The sequence below is a fragment of the Suricata suricatta genome, chromosome 3, assembly GCF_006229205.1.
Source record: "Suricata suricatta isolate VVHF042 chromosome 3, meerkat_22Aug2017_6uvM2_HiC, whole genome shotgun sequence".
Classification (NCBI taxonomy): domain Eukaryota; kingdom Metazoa; phylum Chordata; class Mammalia; order Carnivora; family Herpestidae; genus Suricata; species Suricata suricatta.
The window spans coordinates 44605300-44621691 of record NC_043702.1 but is presented as its reverse complement, the minus strand read 5'-3'; the positions used below and the strand labels follow the sequence as shown (position 1 = coordinate 44621691).

General features: G+C 35.0%; 1 long non-coding RNA gene across 4 annotated transcripts in view; it reads left to right on the top strand.

The window, feature by feature from the left end:
- The window catches only part of LOC115286439, a 444475-nt gene that overhangs the window by 151785 nt on the left and 276298 nt on the right, over positions 1-16392 (top strand). The gene's annotated exons all lie outside the window — the stretch shown is intronic.

Here is a 16392-nt window from a genome sequence, read left to right as displayed (position 1 = left end):
AGATAAATAGTGAATCCCATGGTCATGGACCCATCTGTATAATTCATTTTTTTGTGAAATAGGTCCTGTGGTCAAATGATATTTTGTGTGAAATTTCAATTTTATGGATCATGCAATTTGTAATCTATAGATAATAGTGCTGGCTGACATTTTTGGACAGGAGGGGCAAATCCATATTGGGGAGATTAACTGTTTATGTTAGGACAAACCACCAGCCCTTCCCAGATGGGAGGAGACTAATGTAGTTGACTTGCACTCAAGTGACCAAGCTCTGGTTAACTTGCATCCACGTGACCTCTTCAAGGAATGGTGCCATATTTGGGGCTTAATGTTGGTTTCTGTTGCTGAAAGATTGGACATTCAGAGGCCTCAGTAGCTAGAGATCTTCTTTTGTATGTAGGATTCCATGCTGTTAGGGCCATATGTAGCATCAATCTTTGTCAGTGTGATCAGTCTGTTCATATGCCCATTGTTGCACTTCCATGGTGACCAATGGATGAGACTGACTAACATCAACCAGCCAAACTATTTTATTTATTTGGTTGTTCAGTAGCTCTCCCATGGTGAATATACTCTGGTAAAATTTTAATGTGTGATTCAGATAACTTCATGTTCTCTATCCACAACCAGACATCCATTCACATTTCTCAACCCCAGATTTCCTTATCTGGTTTTTCATTCCCTTTCTTCCAGACCACTCACAAAATAGCCAGGTCATTGATGACTGCCCAGAAATATATATCTATATATCTATATATATATTCTCACCTCAGGTCACTTTTCCTTGTATAATAAGTGGATAACCAGACACACTGCAGCTTTTGTCACTTCCCATCATGTCACTCATGTGACTGTAGCACAGCTGTCTTCCATTTTCTTAGCTTGCATCCTAATAGCCAGATAACATGTCTGAGATGGACTATGTAAAACCAAGTTTCAGCATTTTATTCCTGCTGTAGCTGGTTGTACAGAACCCTCTTCTGTCCACAGATACTAGAAAAGGGAAGGATTCTGTGTAACTACCATGGGTGATATGGGAATTCGGACACCTGTTCTTGTAGTTTATTTGTGCCTTCTGGTCCTACTGAGATTAGATCTTAGATGTACCATTTTCATCTCATAATACACAGCTGCTAGGCCTATACAATTTTTTGACTTGGAGGATAAAATAAAGCATAGCTCACAAAAGGGCATTCTGTGCACATGGTAGTGTTTATTTCTACTGAGACCTAGTAACAGGACAGAAGCTGTTTCCCAGGAAGCATATAATTTCTGCTCTAAATCTCCAGGGCACTGCATTGTAATTCTTTCACTGAGGCTTTCCATCAAAAATACACAGCTTCTTTTCCCACCACTGACACACCCAATACCTCAGGTCTGATACTGAATGGTCCTAGCCACAGGACTGCCTTCATGGAAGCCTTGACCTGCTATGGAGCCCTTTTCTACTCCAGGCTTAATTCACAGCTGGCATTTTTGTATTTCATCCAGTAATTTTAGGTGTGGAATGTGTTGCCTTCACAAAAAGAGGTCTACCAAGTACTATGCTTTTCTTTTCTTTTGTTTTTTATTTCTTTTAGTTATTAATTTTTGTAGTATATGATACAACACAATTCTCAAATTTCAGGCATCGCAAATGGCTAAAGAACAGTATCCATGGAATTGAGAATTGTGAGTTTTTCAACTTTTGTAAAAACAGAGATCAGCAAGAAATGGAGGGAACCCATCCTGTACATGAGTTTAGAGCCAACAGTTCCAGAATTTCTGAAATGTTTTCTTTGTAAGCACATTTGGTGCTGCTTACCATGTCAAGTGTGTTAGAGGGTAGGGTCTGATATTAGATCCAGTTCCTCAGGTCTGATATCAAGAGTGTGTGTACATGTGTGAGAGAGAGAGACAGAAGCACACACAGAAATGTGTGTGTGTGAGAGAAAGAGACTTTTAGAGGAAAGTAGTGTGTATTTTATAAAGAAGATGATGGTTCTTTGGTCATTAGAGACTAAGTATAAAATGCCAATCAGAAAGAAAACATGGTTTAGTCTTGTCTTTTGTTGCTCGTGATTTTCTTTTTTAACCCCCTACCTGTCTTTAGCTACATTTTCCTGGCCACTCGCCATTTTCCTGACACCTGACCATTAAAATTCTTGACTGTAGCAAAAGCTCATACTATCACCCTCGACTTCCTAATCCTTCAATGCTCAAGCAATTGGAACAGTAATATGACATAAGAATAAGCCACTGCAGGAGGAAAACTTGACGCAACCTTTCTCATATGAGAGAAGATCTAGTTATATACCAGTACATTCACTTTCTATTGCCATAACAAATTACTACAAACTTAGTGGCTAAAAGCAACACATATTTAATCTATTACTCTAATAGCAAGACTCCAAAGTCCATCTCCCTGCTCTAAAGTCCAGGTATCAGCAGGGTGATTTGTCTTTGAGGCTCTAGGAGACAATTAATCTCCTTGCCTTTGCCAGGCTGCCTATTTTCCTTGGGTTATGATTCCTTCCTCTGCCTTCAAAGATGGCCACATAGCATCTTCAAACCTGTCTCCTTCTCTTCTTATGCTTCCGTAATCACATTACCTTATATTTTTCTGCAGCCAAATCTTCTTTTGCCTTCTTCTTACAAGAGCATCTGTGGTTATAGTTAGGTCCACCCAGAAAATCTAGGAAAATTTCTCATCTCAAATTTTCAATACATCTTCAAAGTCCATCTCAGGTAGCATTCACAGATTGCAGGAATCAATGTATGGATGTATTGGGGGACACAATTCAGCTGACCCCAACCAGTTATGACCAGAGCGGTCCAGTGGGCTCCTTTTACTCCAGTTTCTTCTTATACGATTTATTTGTTTCTTCTATAACCAACTCTTCAGATTGGGAGAAATGCCCTCTACACAGTCCCAGTAACTAAACAGAAGAAAACATATGCGAACTATTGGATATGTATCCAATGTTGAATATGTATGGGTGGAAGAATATTTCAGAGGTTTCATCCTTAGTTATCTTTGTGACTTATTGACTTTGAGAAAGTGGTATAAAGAAAGGAAATACAGTGAATAGTTAAAGGAGTTATTTCCCTTAAGCCATAAAATAAATTCCACTTATTGTGAGCATCTAAATTGGTAACTGAAGATAAAATGCTCAATATTATTATCTGTTATTAGTAATCAATTCTCCTGACTGCAATTATAATTTTATTTATCCTTCATAGTTCCCTAAGCATTGTATGTTGTGCTACATACAGAAAGACTCTATAGTAGTATAAAATCCAGATAAGACTGACAATCTAAGAAGATAACATTAGAATACTTAATTCTTTTGGGATTTGAAACAGCATTAAATTTATATTCAAGAGAATACTGAAGTGACCTCTAATGAGAAGACATCTGTAAAAAGTTTCTGTAAATAATATACCACTTGAACATATGATCATAAAGAGTTTCAAACTGAACGCGAGTATCCAGAATTTACTAGTGGCTATTAATATTGCCTATCTCTGTGGATTCTAAAGATAAACTGAAATGAGTAGGAATGCAAATATACAGAAAGAAACATGTTTTCTTGCATAAAGAAATTTATTTTGTATTTTAAGCCTGCAGAACTATAATACTTTCTCACATGTCTTTAATGATTTCACGATTGATAATACATGACCTATCATTAGAAACAGTGATGAAAATGAACATAAAAAAGAAAATATGAAAGCTAGTTATTATGGTATACTGAATGAATAAGTGAATGAATGGGTATCAGTGCAAAAGAGTTTATTTCCTACTTTCACGTGAACAAAAGACAAGGTAGTATTTATTTACTTAGAATTGTAGGCTACATAATTAAGAAGCATTTTTCAAAATACTGGCAGCCATTAATCTTTTAAACTTCACAGAAGGCATCATTTGATTTTCATAGTGGTCTAATATGAATCTGTAATATACCATGGCAGAGATTGCTAGCTGGTCACCAGATCAATCGCCTTTTGAATTTATAAACAAAGTTGAGATATTTTTCCTAACTTTTCTTTTTGTTAAATGTAGTCATACGACTCAGTTCTAGCCAATGGAATATGAGCAGAGGTATACATCTAAGACTTCTACATGGGATGCTTTTAGTACTTTCCTTATTAGTTGACTTACTGTGGGTGGTCAGAGTGATCTTGCTTAGAAACCATATGTTGATGGTAGAGCAGAAAAATGGGAGGTGTATGCGTCCTGTCTTGGAGAAGAGCCAGCCACTGATCAGGAATTTATGAGAGTAGAAAATAAGCTACCATCTTGTTTGCTAAGCCATCATACACTTGTCACTGCAGCTAGTTTTATACTAAACAGAAAAATTTGTGGTTGTTTGATTGAAAAAATACTATACAAATAAGCATGTTTGCCATCTAATGTAAATTAGGCTGAATCAATTACTTATAAATTATGCATCTGTCTTAAAAGAAATATAGAAGCATATTTCCTTTGTTACTATAAAAATTGGTTGAAGTAACAGATTAATAACTTTCTGAGATCAAGATCATTTAAAGTGATTTTGAGCAAAACAGAACAAAGAAAAAGAGCAGGTTGAAGACAAACAGAATATAAAAACAAAGAACTTACAAGCTGCCAGATGTCTCTAATTCTTTATTAAAACTATAAACCTGCCTTAGAACTTTCACAGACTGTTTGCATACAGAGCCCTAATAGTGCTATCTTGGGGTTATTAATTTATAAAATCCACCATTCTGAACTCTTGTCCTATCTCAGGTTAATATTCTCAGGGTATACTGGGCAGAGAAACTTCCTTCTAATGTATAAGTAGAGGTGGACTGTTAGCAGCCTTAATTTTTATCAACCTGATTTTCTAATCAGTGAGATACTGGCTTTTTGACTTAATGTCAAGTGTGTTTGAAAGGCTAGAAAGTATTTATAAATGTATATTTTCAGGAAAGATCCCACAGAAAGTATGTTTTCTAGTATATGCTACCAATAACTTTCAAAAATCACAGCTATGGGGCAACTGGGTGGCTCAGTCAGTTAGGCCTCAGATTCTTGATTTTGGTTCTGCTCATGATCTCATGGTTTGTGCCACTGAGCCCCATGTTGAACTCTGCACTAACAGCATGGAACCTGCTTGGGATTCTCTCTCTCCCTCCCTCCCTCCCCCACCCTCTGTCTCTCTCTTCTCTTTTTGCTCCTTCTTCACTTGTGCCTTCTCTCTCAGAATAAATAAATATTACAAACAAAAAACAAATATCACAGCTATGAATCAATGAAGATTGGTGAAAGTACTGGGTAATACAAACACAGAAGCCCAGAAAAGGCATATACATGCATCCCCTATTCTTCTTCAGTTTATGTAAAGCTTTTGTAAAAACTTGACCTTCAACAATACCAGTTCTCTCGGACTATTTCTAAGAGGAAGAAACATAATATGACCATTGCTTTCAGTTGCTCAAGTGAAAAAAAAATGTTAAGAGTGTAGCGGTGCTGCCATTTATCATCTCATAGATGGTAAAATGAATGGATATAAATAAATAAGCAACAAGGTAAAAGAGCTAACATAATGTATACCTAAAGGAAGAAGTTCATACAGTCTTCACACATGATTTCCTAAAGATTTTACAAAGTACTGACTTAGTCTTGAAAGTTGCCATAACAACTTCACTAGGGATATGCTAGTCCCACTGCCTGGCAGATGGAATGCTAATGCTTTGGCAACTGGCAGGGTAGGATCCTCAACAAATTGCTTGTTACTTCATTGTGATTTTGAAACATCCTCTGGGGAATAACTGTCATTATACTCCTTAATGTTACATTATAACTCATAGATTCTGACACTGTTATTTAGCTGAAGCAGGGGGTTATTAGCCAAACTGCTGTGAGTGTTTTATCTCTTGGAGAATTCCAAAAAACAAATTGATTAAGTAAGTAAGCTACAGCATGAGAACAGATACGATTCCTCTAGTGATGACTGACTCTTAGACAAACTGTGTTTTGCTTGTTTGTTTTTGATCAAGATTAAGTCCCTCTGTTTACCTACATGTACATAACAAATTGTATATTTACCCAAATGGTGGCTTCAAGACATGCCTTTTTAAACCATCTATTGGCAAAGTATCAATATCCAATGAGCTGATTATTCAGGGGAAGCAGCTGTTTCAATCATCTAGCAGCTCTAATTAGCTGATATGTGTGACTGTGCTGTCTTCATACAATATTAGCACATCCTGGTTGCTCAATAATTATTAAAATCAATTATGAATAGTGGAAATAGCAAAATGAAGAGGGAATTATTGGAGCAGCTGACAATTTGAGGAGATATTTTAGGCAAATACCAAAGTAATCATAATGTGCATGTAGAAAGAAAGGAAGGAAAGGAGTAGGGAACTTCCATATTAATGGGGACAGTCAGTGGTATCCTCGAGCCTGTCCTACCAGTTTTCAAGAGATAACTGTTAAGTTTCTAGGACTTTTGTGAGTCAGTTATTAAATACAATCATTATTCAAAAATGAATTATATAAATTTACAATGAAATGAATTATACTAAAATTGTAATAATCGTTAAAAGCCATAATTTCCTAATCGTTTTGCTACATTTAACTATTTTTTTATCCTCTTGGACTTAATTATACCTATTCTATCTGTAAGGCAGGAAGCCTGAACAGTGTTGTTCACCTGCATGTACAGCTCTTCACAATTCTGCACTCAGTGCTTCATGAATAGCTTGAAATTGGCCATACTGAGTGGGCTTAAGGAACCATGGAAATAAGCAAATGCTACAGTTTGGTATTTAGATATTTGAAGATATTCATCATTCTGTTGCATATCTTCAAGTCTATTCCAGATCTGTATAAGCAAACATAGAATTTGTATGCTAAATTCTGAATTGGCAAAAACATGGAAATTCTTAAATGTCAGAAGAGTTAGAACAATCACCAGTTATATCACTGAATTTACTTCATAATATTTTGAAATACAAACAGGTATGTACATTTGACTGCATATCTTAGAACTCTTCAACCAATAATATTTTGTACTAAATATAAATGTATTATAAAATAAAAGCAAGCCTAATATAAGGTAAAAGTTGTGCTTGGAAGACAGATAAAACCAACCTGAATTTCTCAAATCATAGTAGCAGCAACCTTGTTTTGTAATGACAAGTGTTTATTAAAATGTAGCAAGCTAGCTGAAATAGCTAAAACTGATAATATGGAAACATCATTTGGAGCAACACTTCTCTAATAAATAAAAAGTATTCAAACTTTACTACTAAGTTCTTATTATTGGTATTTAACTTTTTTTTCCTTTTCCAAGTTTTAATTTAAATTCCAGTTAGCTAACAAGAGCTTAATATCAGCTTCAGGTGCAGGATCCAGTGATTCACCATCTTTGTACAACACCCAGTGTTCATCATAAGTTCCTTCCTTAGTATCTGTCACCCATATAGCCCATCCCCTTACCCACCTCCTCTCCAGAACAGTTTGTTCCTTATAGTTAAGAGTCAGTTTCTTGGTTTGCCTTTCTCTCTCTTTTTCTCTTTGCCTGTTTTTAAAAAATTTTTTTCAATGTTTTTGAGAGAGAGAGAGACAGACAAAGACAGAGCACAAGCAGGGGAGGGGCAGAGAGAAGGGGAGACACAGAATTCGAAGACAGCTCCAGGCTCTGAGCTGTCAGCACTGAGCCTGACATGGGGCTTGATCCCACGAACTGTGAGATCATGACCTGAGCTGATGTCAGATGCTTAACCAACTGAGCCACCCAGGTGACACATCTCTTTGCCTGTTTGTGTTTTTGAAATTCCACATATGAGTGAAATCATGCAATATTTGTCTTTGACTCATTTTGTAGCAGGACTCTCGCACAGAGAGTCGTGATACTGAGGATTTTTAATTTCCAGGAAGAAACTTTATTCATGCCAGCACTGCTCACTTGGGTTCATACACGAAGAACTGATCCCTGAATGCCATGTGGTGTAGTTTTTTCATATATATTTTTTACTTCTTTGTCTCCCATATATAGTAACACTCACAAACAAGTATTCTGATTAAGTAGTCCCAGTTTACAAGGTCATGAGGGATGTTGTCACATAGGTGCATAGCCAGGTTACCTTGAAGTTTTCTCTCCCTTTTTCTTCTCTCTCCTTAGGGAGGGGCCCCTACCACATTTTCACTTAGCATAATACTCTCTAGCTCTATCTACATCATTCCAAATGGCAAGTGGCAAGATTTATTTTTTATAGCTCAGTAATATTCCACGGTGTGTGATAACTTTACAAAGTTATCAATCAATGGACACTTGGGCTGTTTCCATAATTTGGCTATTATAGATAATGCTATAAGTACTGAGATGGATATATCCCTTTGAATTGATATTTTTGTATTCTTTAGGTAAATACCTAATAGTCCAATTTCCAGATTGTAGGGTAGTTCTATTTTTAATTTTGTAAGGAAACAATATACTATTTTCCACAGTGGCTGCACCAGTTTGTTTTCCCACCAAGAGTGAAAAAGGGTTCCCCTTTCTCTGCATCCTCTTCGACCCCTGTTATTTCTTTTAGTGTTAATTTTGGCCATTCTGACAGGTGTGAGGTGATATTTCATTGTAGTTTTGATTTGCATTTCCCTGATGATGAGTGCTATTGACCATCTTTTCGTTTGTTGGAACTATTATGTTTTTTTAAGTACTCATAATAATGTTGGATATTAATAATAAATGAATTTACTCTAATTCAATCCATTGACAGTGGAATCCCACTATTGCATTTCCCTCCCCTCTTTTTGTTCCAACTTTAGAAGCTACAACAAAGTCTACCCTTTGCTGAAAACTACATTGTTTCAGTACACTGTTTTTGTTTTTTCTTTTCTTTTCTTTTTTTTTTTTGAAACCAGAGATAGGAATGCAAAACAAGTCTATTTAGGATGGATTGTCAAAACAACATCTGGTTTTGACAGATTTTGCTTAAATTGCTGATTGTTCAGCATTTGAAAATACTTTCCTCTTAGTCTCTTTTTTTAAACAAACATGAACTTTGCTACTAGGACATCATAAATAAATAAAATCCATTCTGTTCTTGCCTTTTCAAATGGGAATTAAGCCAAAGACCCTTAAGCAGAAAAAAAAGAACTCTAAACCCTGCATTCACTGCCTAAGGAACTAAATTGTCTGGATTGTGAATTTGGAAATCTGCTCTTTTTTCCAATGGATAAATCTAGTTTGATATTTGTCTCTAGTTCCTGGCACATCACTCCTAAAACCTTTGAAATTTTCCTAGTGATAGGAGCATTTTATTCATGTTAATAAGGTGACATATATGTTAAAACATGCAAATACATCTATGTGTGTGTATTTTATACATGTATCCATATGAGTATATGTATAAATGTGTATGTATATATATATATACACACACACATAAATTAACATACAGAAAGCTTGGTACGTATGTGTGTATATACATATGTATCCTCACTGTGGGTGCTACCAATATATTGGAGATACCAAACATATTTACACTTTATCATAAAGTCTATTTATAGTAAGTGAATATCATTAGGACAAATTGATACATATCTATGCTGTGAATTTTGAGGTGCTTACATTGTACCATGTGAAAAAGAAGCTGAGAAAGTTAATCAGGAAAACAACAACAACAACAACAACAAAGATAGGAGAAAGGAAAGAAATGTATTTCTGCTTTATAGGATTTTCCAGTGTTTTATTCCAGACCCTGTCTGAGACCTGGCCCTATCCCTTTCCTTAGGTTCCATGACTACTATCGACTGTTTGTGACCTCCCCACACCCATATTATATCCTTATGCCCAAACTGGCATTTTATGTGGAGGCGGGCCTTTGGAAGTGATTAGATCATGAAGGTGGAGCCATCACCAATGAAATTGGTGGCCTTATAAAAGAGACCCCAAAGAACTCCCTTACCTTTTCTATCATAATATGTAGTTATGGTGAAAAGAAGGCCTTTTTGAACCAAGAAGTGGATCTTCACCAGACACTGAATCTGTCAACATGTTGACCTTGGACTTTCCAGCTTCCAGAACTGTGAAAAAAAATTTTCTGTTGTTCATAAGCCTGTTAGTCTGTGATACAGCAGCCCAAATGGACTGTGACAATGATACATTCCACCATAATATAATAAATCCTTCCTTTATTTTAAGTAGCTCACATTATCAAGTTGTTTTCAAAGTGTCTTGATTAATCCCATCTTCATACTTTAGATCATTGCTACTCAAAATGTGATCCAAGGTCAGTTACCCATACATGAAATATTTGTAACTGCCAATAATGACTTAAGGAACATGCACCAGATTGTAAACCAATTAATTCATTAAGTATACTGTTTAGTTTTGCTGACTTTGAAAAAAAAATTTAAAGAAGGAAGCAATTAATTGATTTGTTTTCTGGCACAAGCCTCTGATCACTTTACAAGTCTATAAATAAAGAAATCACATGAAGAAATTAAATTAGTAATTCAAAACAGAGCCACAAATAAAAGATTTCTCTGATGAAATCTGGCAAATCATTTAACAGGAAATAATACAGTACTTTACAAATCCTTACAGAAAAGTGAGGAGGAGGGAATACTTCCCAACTTATTCTAAGAGGCCAGCATTACTCTGATACAAAAGGCAAATTAAGATGTAATGAGAAAATAAAACTAGAGGTCCTCCTCATTAATAAGATATAAAAAAAATCTCAATAAAATACCAAACCAAACCAAATCCAGTAATACATAAAAAGAATTATACCATGACCAAGTAGGATTTCTTCCAGGTGTGCAAAGTTAATTTAAAACTTGAAAATATCAATTTAGGTGATATATAATATTGAGAGAATAAAGGATAAAAAACACAATTATTTCAACAGAAATAGAAGTATTTGATAAAAGGCCTTATCCATGCATGATAAGATCTCACAGAAAACTAGAAATAGAAGAGAATTTCCTCAACCTGATAAAGGGCATCTTTGAAAAATGTAAGATAATGTATATTTATTGGTAAAAGACTGCTTTTCCCTTCATATTAGGAGCAGGGTTAAGATGTACACACACCATTTTAATCAGAATTGCATGGGAGTTTTTAGTCATTATAATCAGGTAAGAAGAATAAATAAATTGCGTCTAAATTGGAAATGAAGAAGTAAATCTGTCTTTATTCACAAATGACATTAAAAAAAGAAAATAATTCCAGTATCATCAGCATACAGTATTTAATTAGTTTCAGGTGTACAATATAGTGATTCAACAGTTCTGTACATTATTTAGTGCTCATAGTGCTAAGTGTACTCTTAATCCCCTTCACCCATTTCACCTATATCCCCCACCTCCCTTTTGGTACCATCAGTTTGTTCTCTATAGTTAAGAGTCAGTTTCTTGGTTTGTCTTTTTTTGTTGTTGTTGTTCATTTGTTTTCTTTCTTAAATTTCACATGAGTGAAGTCATATGGTATTTGTCTTTCTCTGACTAATTTATTTCACTTTGCATTATACTCTCTAGATCATTCCATGTTGTTGCAAATGGCAAAATTTGATTCTTTTTTATGGCTGAATAATATTCCATTGTGTATGTACATGTCACTTCTTCTTTACCCATTCATTTATTGGTGGACACTTGGGGTGCTTCCATAATTAGGATATTGTAAATAAGGCTGAAATAAACATGGGTAATATAGCTTTTTGAATGAGTGTTTTGGTATCCTTTGGGTAAATACCCAATAGTAAAATTACTGGGTCATCTGTTAGTTAAATTTTTAATTTTTTAAGAACTTCCATACTGTTTTCCAAAGTGACTGCATGAGTTTGCATTCTTACTAACAGTGCATAAGGGCATCCATTTCTCCACATCCTCACAAACAGTTGTTGTTTCTTTGTTTGTTTGTTTGTTTTAGCCATTCTGACAGGTAAATGATGATATCTCATGGTTTTGATTTGCAATTCCCCCATGAGTAGTGATAATGAGCATTTTATCATGTATGTCAACATTCTGCATATTTTCCTTGGAGAAATGTCTGTTAAATTTTCTGCCCATTTTTTTCTTTGCCCATTTTTAATTGGGTGTGTGTGTGTGTGTGTGTGTGTGTGTGTGTGTGTGTGTGTGTTATGTAACTATTTTATATATTTTGGAAATGAACTCTTTATTTAACATGCCCTTTGCAAATACCTCCTCCAATTCAGTAGGTTGTCTTTTAGTTTTGTTGATTGTTTCCTTTGCTGCACAGAAGCTTTTTATTTTGATGTAGTCCCAATAATCTTTTCTCTCTCTCTCTCTCTCTCTCTCTCTCTTTTTTGCCTCAGGAGACATATCTAGAAAAATGCTGTTACTGCTCACATCAGAGAAATCATTGCCTTGCTCTCTTCTACGATTTGTATGGTTTCAGGTCTCACATTTAGGTCTTTAATCCAGTTTGAGTTTATTTTTGTGTATGGCATTAGAAAGTGGTCCAGTTTCATTCTTCTGGATGTAGCTGTTCAGTTTTTCAACACTATTTGTTAAAGAGACTTTCTCCCCATTGTGTAATCTTCTCTCATTCATCTAACGTTAATAGAGCACATAATTATGGGTTTATTTCTGGGCTTTCTATTCTGTTCCATTGATCTACATATCTGTTTTTGTGCCCATACCGTATACTACAAATACTATGAGTTTGTAGTATATTTTGAAATCTGGGATTGTGATACCTCCAATTTTGTCCTTCTTTTTCAAGGTTGCTTTTTCTATTCAATCTTTTGTGGTTCCATACAGATTTTGGGTTTGTTTGTTCTAGTTCTGTGAAAAGTAATGTTCATATTTTTTAATAGGTATTGTAATAATTTTTAGATTCCTTTATGTAGTATGGACATTTTAACAATATATATGCTTCCAGCCACTCAGAATAGGGTAACTTTCCATGTATTTGTGTTGTCTTTAATGCTTCGCATCACTGTTTTATAGTTTTTGGAGCACAGGTCTTTAACTTCCATGGTTAAGCTTATTCCTAGATATTTTATTATTTTTTGATACAATTGTAAATGAGGCTGGTTTCCTGGTTTTTCTTTCTGCTACTTCATTATTAGTGTATAGAAATGCAATGGATTTCTGTATATCGATTTTGTTTCCAGTGACATTACTGAATCATTTATCAATTCTAATAGTTTTTTGGTGGAGACACTAAGGTTTTTTTTTTTTTTTATATATAGTATTTTGTCATCTGCAAACAATGAGAGTTTTACTTCTTCCTCACCAATTTGGATGCCTTTTTTTCTTTTTCTTGTCTGATTGCTGTGGCTACTACTTTCAGTACGGGGTTGAATAAAAATGGTGAGAGTGGACATTCATGTGTTGTTCCTTACCTTAAGGGAAAAACTCAGTTTTTCCACATTCTGTATGACATTAGCTGCATGTTTTTCATATGTAGCCTTTATTAGGTTGTGGTATATTCCCTTTAAACCTATTTGTTGAGGGCTTTTATCATAAGTGAACGTTGTACTTTTTAGCTTTTTCTACATCTATTGAAATGATTGTATGTTTTTTTTATTCTTTCTCTGGTTGATGTATTGTAGCATGTTGATTGATTTATGAATTTTGAACCACGATTCTATCCCAGGGTTAAATCCTAATGATGGTGGTAAACAATTTTTTTAATGTATTATTGGATTTGAAACACCAACCCATTTTCATAATCATCATATGACTTGGACCTTCCTCATGTTTCTCAAGTGGTTCCTACTCTGATACTCTTTTTTACATATTTATGAATTCTTCACCCCATCTGGCCAAAGTACTTAAATTAATATTTTTTTTTACCATTTCTAAGCCATATTGGCTAAGATAGTTGGCTCCTCAGGACACAAACTCAGTATTTTTTTTGGAATGCAGCAAAGCTTATATCAATACCCTGTGAGAAAAGTGATGGTAGAAGAAACAGGTAGGGAGGGTGAGAGGACACTCGGGGAATTACAATCAAGGCAGTGTATATTTGACTGGAAAAATGAGTGAAGGAAGGCTATACTATGAGACAAAACTAGTAAGGTAGACTGAAACAAGACATCAAAAGTCATTTGGTTCATTAGCTAGAACTTAATTCTAACTATTAAACTTAATTCTGAATGAAACATGGTTGGGTTAGAGAGAAAAAAATACATATGTCATGCTGAGGAATATAATATTTGGATGTGTATTTCTGGAAGGTCAATGTTTTATAATCATAAGGAGAAATATTAAGGGAAGAAGAGTATGTTGCTATAGATTAAGAAAAATGGCATAAAGAAGTAAATTACAGAAATAGAATTGGGGTTTAGAAAAAGAAACTGAGACTTAGTGTAGGTCTTATTTTCTGGAGAAATAGAATTGGAATTTTTTTTTCTAATTTAATATCATTTTCCCATTTTTCTACATTGAGGTTCAAGGAAGGCCTAACACTGGTCATATGCAAATATGAATTCCTGGTTAAAAGTCTACCCCTGGTTCTTATTTCATATACCATCCTGACTGGATCTTGAGTTGGGCAATGAAGAATGCTTTTCACATATTTCCCCTTAGGCTGGAGTAATCATTCTTATTATTGTCCACTCCTATCTCATCTACAGCTCTGATCTACTCACATGCCTAGAATTTACTTTTCTGTACATCTGCCTTGGTTCCAGATTTCTAGGAATGGTTAACACTACTGACATATATATATATATGTGTATGTGTATATATATATATACATATATATATATACGTGTATATATATGTATATATATATATATATATTTTGATTCTCTGTCTCACTAAAACTTTGAGTTTTTCTTTGAGTAATTATTTTAGGAAGAATATTTTGGAAGTGAATTCCCTAGCTCCTTTTGTATGTAAGGAGATCTACATATGCTGTGACTGAGAGCTTAACAGAGTTTGGATTTTTAGCTTCAGAAGTTTTTTCCTCAGAGATTAGAAGATGTCTGGGTGATTGGGTGGCTCAGTTTGTTAAGCATTCGACCTGTCTCAGGTCATGATCTTGCAGTTTGTAGGTTCAAGCCCCTCAGTGGGCTCGGTCCTGACAGCTCAGAGCCTGGAGCCTGCTTCGGATTCTGTGTCTCCCCTTCTATCTGCCCCTCCTCTCTTCATGTTCTGTCTCTCTCTGTTTCTCAATAATAAATAAATGTTAAAAATATTTTAAAAAAGAAATTAGAAGACATCTATTTAATCTATATTTAATATATTCTAGTGGTTGGCTGTGACTGATGGCTATCTAAATTGTACTCTTTATAAAAAATTTTTTCCCCTATGGATCATTTTAGGATTATAAATTTCATTAGGTGGAAAATATTTGTCCCTTTGTGGTGTCCTTTCAATGAATTTTAAAATCAATATAATTATCCATGTTACCTAACTTATTCACATACTTTTCATCTTGTACTTTCATATATATTTTGAAAGAATTCCTCCTCTTCTTAGGGATTCTTAGGGGTCATTCAATAATTTTATAATGATTCAGATTAATAATCCATGTTTAGAAATCATCAATAAATGTGTGGTCATCATCTTTAAAATAATAATTTTTCATTATAGTATTCTTTTTTAATGTTTACTTATTTATTGTAAGAGAGAGAGTGCACATGCTTATGTGCAAGTAAGGGAGGGGCAGAGGGACAGAAAGAGATAATCCCAAGCAGGCTCCATGCTCTCAGTTCAGAGCCCAATTCAGGGCTTGATCTTATGAACTGTTAAATCATGACTTGAGCCAAAATTGAGAGTTGGATGCTTAACAGACTGAATTTCCCAGGCACTCCCATTGTAGTTTCTTGGTCACAGTCAATAAAATATACTTTTACTGCCAAAAGGGGCAGAGTATAGTGATGTATCAATGATCTTCACATACTTTATAAGAAAGTATGAATTTTTCACTAAATTTATAGATTTTCCTTTTCTCCTCCTTCAAACAAAGGCCCAATCATTTTTAAAATCATCTTTATATTTTTTTCATTTTTTAAATAGTTTATTGTCAAATTGGTTTCCATACAACACCCAGTGCTCTTATCCACAAGTACCCTCCTCCATCACCACCACCTCCTTTCCCCCTCCCCCTCCCCCTTCAGCCCTCGGTTCATTTTCAGTATTCAATAGTCTCTCAGGTTTTGCATCCATCTCTCTCCCCAACTCTCTTTCCCCCTTCCCCTCCCCATGGTCCTCCATTAGGTTTCTCCTGTTCTCCTGTTAGACCTATGAGTGCAAACATATGGTATCTGTCCTTCTCTGCCTGACTTATTTCGCTTAGCATGACACCCTCAAGGTCCATCCACTTTCCTACAAATGGCCATATGTCATTCTTTCTCATATCCATGTAGTACTCCATTTTATATATATACCACATCTTCTTGAACCATTCATCAGGTGATGGACATTTAGGCTCTTTCCATGTTTTGGCTATT